Consider the following 6,000-nt stretch of genomic DNA (forward strand, 5'->3'; position numbering starts at 1 on the left):
CCTCCTTTTTCATACAAGGCCACCAAAAGCTGAGCTTGAGGTCCTTATACATCTTCGAACCTCCAGGATGCACTGAATAAGGAGTGTTATGAGCTTCACTCATGATTTCGTTTTTCAAAATCGAATCATTAGGCACACACCATCGCCCTTTGAACTTTATATTCCCATCCTCTGCAATATCAAAACTCTCAGCTCGTCCTTGAGCCTTTGCAGCTCGAATCTTCCGAAGCTTAGGATCATTTTGTTGCTTCTCTCTTAACTCAGCATAAAGAGTAGGCTCAGAACTCATAGCGCTTAAGCGAGCTTTAACCCCACCCAATGATACCACTTCAATTTCCATCTTGCGGAATTCCTCACATAAGTCCTTGGAGAGAACCTTCACAAAATTCAGCAAGGGTCCAGGCTTTCGACTCAGGGCATCAGCAACCCTATTAGCCTTTCCTTCCTTATACTCCAAGGTCAAATCATAATCCTTGATAAGCTCAAGCCAGCGCCTCTGACGCATATTCAATTCTTTCTGAGTGAAAATATACTTGAGGCTTTTATGATCAGTGTAAATTTTGCACGAAACACCATATAAATAGTGTCGCCAAATCTTTAATGCAAACACCACTGCAGCCAATTCAAGATCATGCGTAGGGTAATTCTTCTCATGAACTTTTAATTGCCTTGAAGCATAGGCAATAACCTTACCCCGTTGCATCAACACACACCCTAGTCCACTCTTCGAGGCATCACTGAACACCTCATACTCCTCTCCTTCTGTCGGCAAGACTAAGACAGGAGCAGATGTGAGCTTTTCTTTCAATAACTAAAAAGCCTTTTCGCACTCTTCGGACCATCTAAACTTGCAGTCTTTCTTCATCAATTTTGTCAGAGGTTGAGCAATAATAGAGAAGTTATGCACAAACCTTCGGTAATAGCCTGCAAGTCCTAGAAAACTCCGAACTTCAGTTACACTAGAGGGACTTGCCCAATCTAGAATAGCTTTAATTTTCGCTGGATCAACCTTCACACCTTCCTTGCTAATAACATGGCCTAGAAATGCCACTTTCTTAAGCCAGAATTCACATTTTGAGAAATTGGCAAACCATTTCTGCTTCCTGAGAATGTTTAACACCATTTCTAGATGTTTAACATGCTCTTCTTCATCCTTCGAGAATACCAAGATGCGTCAATGAAGACAACTACACATTTATCCAACAAATCGTGAAAGGACCTATTCATCTGGTCCATAAACACAGCAGGGGCATTCGTAAGACCGAAGGGCATGACGACAAATTCATAATGCCCATATCTAGTCCGAAAAGCCGTCTTTTGAATATCATCTTCCCTCACAAGGATCTGATGGTAACCAGACCTAAGGTCAATCTTAGAAAAGACACCCGCGCCCTTTAATTGATCAAAAAGATCGTCAATTCTTGGCAAGGGATATCTATTTTTGATAGTTACCTTGTTCAGTTCACGGTAGTCAACACACAGCCGCATACTACCATCTTTCTTCTTCACAAATAGAACTGGAGCACCCTAAGGAGAAGCACTGGGCCTTATAAAACCCTTATCGATAAGCTCTTGCAACTGAGTCTTTAACTCTTTCATTTCTGAGGGTGCCATTCTATAGGGGGGTTTAGAAATAGGAGCGGTACCTGGAATCAAATCAATCCCAAATTCTACATCTCTTTCGGGAGGGATTCCAGGTAATTCTTCGGGAAATACATCTGGATAGTCCCTGACAATGGCAATGTCTTCAAGCTTAACGCCTTCGGAGACTTCAGTCACTTTGCACAAGAAAAATTCATTCCCTTTCCTTTGTATTTTCATCATCTTCATAGCAGAGATGATCTTCACACCAGGTTTTGCCTTGGTGTTAGAATAAGAAACTCTCTCCCCTTTATGGTTTCTCAACACCACCTTCTCATCCCTACAATGGAATACAGCTCGGTATTCCTTCAACCAATCCATGCCGAATATCACATCGAGTTCGTCCATGGGGAACTCTTTAAGATTTGCAGTCAATTCTACCTCGTTAATGATAACAGAAACGCTTCGAAAAGCGCGATGACAAGAAATTTTCTCCCCATTAGGAAGGGAGATCACAGATTTAACAGACATAGAAGAGTTCAACTTGACTTTTTCAATAAAGGAAGAAGAGATGAAAAAAGCAGTAGCACCAGTATCAAATAAAACATAAGCAGGAATAGAGTTTACGAGAATAGTACCGGCAATGACATCAACATCCGATTCTTCCCCGGTTTCGGTCATATTATAAACCCTGTTGCGGAGAGGGGCATTACCACCAGTAATTGTCTTGCCTGCATCAGAATTCTTAGGGCAAGAGTACGAACGGTGACCCTCACCATTGCAATAGAAACACTTGACAGCAGAACCATCACAATTTTTGCCAGGGTGCCAATCTTTCTGGCACTTGAAACACTTCTTCGGTCTAGAATCAGAAGTACTCCCCTTCTTCGCAGGAATAAGCTTAGACTTCTTGGAGGGGTTTGCAGTATGAAATGAGGGAGGGGGCCTCTTGGCTGTGAGAGCACGTCTAGCAGCTTCTTCCTCTTGAACTGCAGCATAAGCACTAAGGGCAACTTCATAAGCCCTCTGGAAAGTAGCAGCACCTGAACACATCACTGGTACCCTAATCCGGGCGTCTAACCTTCTTACATACAACCTCACTTTCTCAGCTTCAGAAGGGATCAAAACAGCAGCAAAACGAGACAACTCTGTGAACTTGTCAGTATATGCTTGCACTGACATAGAACCCTGTTCCAGAGAGAGAAACTGTTCCCTTTTCAGCCACCTCAACTCGTCCGGATAGAATCTCTCCTTCAACATCGTGGAGAACTGTTCCCACCCAAAGCCAGTGGTAGCAAGACATTCAGCTTTGACCATACCCCACCAGTTGTCAGCCTCTTTCTTCAGGTAATACGAGCCAATAGCTACCTTTTCAGCATCTGGGCAGCCGGTCGCGTCAAAGAGTTTTTCTATCTCACGCAACCAACCTTCGAGAACTACAGGATCGGCAGTACCCTCATAGGCTGGGGGACGGTGACGATCAAACCGATCAAAAACAGACTGGTTGTTAGCCGGACCAGTGGATCGATTTGCGAGGGCAATGATAGCATTCTCTAGAGCTCTCAAACGTTGGCGAGAAGACTCCTTCTCAGCAGAGGTTCTTCTAGGAGGCATCCTACAAAAACAGAAATTTATATGTAGTCTTACATACTTCCTTGCTTTTCTAAAAGCAATCCCCATAACTTACTACCCAAGTACCTCACTCTATGGTCAAGTCAATTGCTTAGATTCCAAGTAACTCACTCAAGCAAGCCTCGGAACCGTTCAGCTCTGATACCAACTGTAATGACCCGTCTTAATATAGGATGTATTAGCGGAAACAATACACTAAGTTGGGTCACTATTTTATAACTTCGAATAAACTAAATCAAAAGTCATTACATAATAATCCAGAGAGTAAAACACTCCCATAAATAAAAAGATAAAACATCTAAACTTCAACTTAATGTTCTAGGTAACCCTACACTCTCTCTGTCTTATTCCCCAGTTGCTCCGAGTGAATTCAATCATCACCTGCAACAACTAAACAGCAAATTACCACTTAGTGGCCAGTAACTAGACTGTCCTTAACACCAAGGTTCAAATTTAAACAAAGAACTAATGCGAGGCTTTACTATAATTCAAATCAATTAACAACGATCCAACCATACAAGCCAAACCGATAGAGTCAAATAATGTTGATCAATTCAATTAATACCAAAGTAGGATAACCAAATCAATTAAAACCAAGGATAACTTTTCCAAGACAATTTAATAAAATCAAGTTAATAATATTTTCAAGTCGTACTTGGAACAGACGCAGTGAAAAAATTCGCGGCCCACTAAGCCTAGATAAAGTCAGGGCGAACCTCGGGTCAACCACAATGATATAACCCTGTCTAAGAATGGCCAATCTCTCTCGTTTTCCGAAGATCCAGCATAACGAGAACGACAACTAAATCTAAAACCAATCTACTATTGATGTGTTGTCCAATCGAAGGAACCACTAAGGACTTACCCAACGATTTCCAAATAACAACAAAACCAATGTTCATAAGGAACCACTATGGATTTACCCTTAAGAACCAAAAAGTCAAATTCCAAAACCAAATCAAATGTTCATAAGGAACCACTATGGATTTACCCTTAAGAACCCAAAGGCCACAATGACCATTTCCAAAATACCAAAACTCCTATGGAGTAGTTCAAAACCAATCAAGATCAAAATCATACAGTTTAAGTTGTAATGTCTGAGTTTAGAATAAGAATAATTCGAACATAATCAAGAATACACCTTACTACAACTCTTGGCAAGAATATACTACAGACAATGATATTTTATTCTTAAGTATAAACTTGTCGACAAGCAACAAAACAGTTTTATAAACCATCAAAATAAAATCACATAGCCATTATAAAAGTCAACAAAAGTCAATGGTCAAGGTCAAAGTCAATGCCAAAGTCAAGTTCTCTATTTACATGACTTTAACAACAAATGGTCATAAACTATCTAATTAAATAAATAAGTAGTACATGAAATTAACACATAACCAAGCAATTAGGTACATGACCAAAAATAATAAATTAATAAATTAAATCAGATTTGAATTCCTCTTAACCTTAATTAATTGACAAAATTCAAATTAACTAGTTTAAGCCATTATTAAATAATAATTTTGTAAAATTAAACCCAAATTCATCAAAATTAATTTACACTATTACCTATTGATTGTAACATATTTTAGTGTTAAAATAATGTGAAAATAAATTAAAATCAATAAATTACAGCCAAATTACTATTCATAAAAAGTGTAGATTTTCCAGATTTTCATAATATTTTAAAATAAAATTATTCAAATCACGAAAATAAATTTTAACCAATCCTAAATTAAATCTATGTTATAACACATCATAGAAGATTAAAATAACAATAATATATGCACGAAAATAATTAAAGCAAAATTTACTATATAAAACCGAATTAATCAATTTAAAGTTTAATTAATTTTAAACAAGACTTCTATGTTTAATTAAGAAACTAAGTGAAGAAAAATCTAGTTACCTGGATAATGGAGGAAAGTAATAATCTTTAGAAGATTAAAGAAAACTCCAAGAAAATCTCTCAAATAATTTGCAAAATAAATTCCTTGAAGTAAGCTTGAATAATTCAAAATAAGTCTTCAAAGGTAGCCCAAAAATATGATAATATTTTGGCACTTGAGGAAAAATAAAGCAAGTATTCTTTTTTTTTATTTTGAGAGAAAAGAATGAGAGAAAGAAAGTTTATGAGCTAGTTTATAAATGAATGAAAATTTCCATAATAATAGGCTAGTATTTATAGGAGGGGAAAACCATCCCAAAAGACTTCTCATAATGGCTAAAATTTATGAGCATTATGAAGTTCAATCAACTTGAGGAAAAGAAAATGAAAAGATTTGAAGGATGTTCATGCATTCATTCCATTCTAGAATGTACCAATTAATTAAGCATGAATTAAATTTAATTAACCTAATTAAACACTAGTTTTACAAGCCTATCATGATAATAATGTACTAAAAAAAAATTATGTTTAGTCCTCCTAATTTAAAACTTGTTACCACAAGTTGGTCCAAAAATAAATAACCTAGGACATATAATAGTAGTACATAAATTTAATAAAAATAATATATTAACACGACGACAACAACAACAACAACAACAACAACAACAACAACAATAATAATAATAATAATAATAATAATAATAATAATAATAATAATAATAATAATAATAATAATAATAATAATAACAACAACAATAATAATAATAATAATAATAATAATAATAATAATAATAATAATAACTTACGCACCTTCTAAATCACATTATAAAGAATAAAAGAGATAGTTATAATAATCCACAAATAATATCAAAATAAATTATTTTAAATTAAAAATTAGA

The sequence above is a fragment of the Amaranthus tricolor genome, chromosome 3, assembly GCF_026212465.1.
Source record: "Amaranthus tricolor cultivar Red isolate AtriRed21 chromosome 3, ASM2621246v1, whole genome shotgun sequence".
Classification (NCBI taxonomy): Eukaryota; Viridiplantae; Streptophyta; class Magnoliopsida; order Caryophyllales; family Amaranthaceae; genus Amaranthus; species Amaranthus tricolor.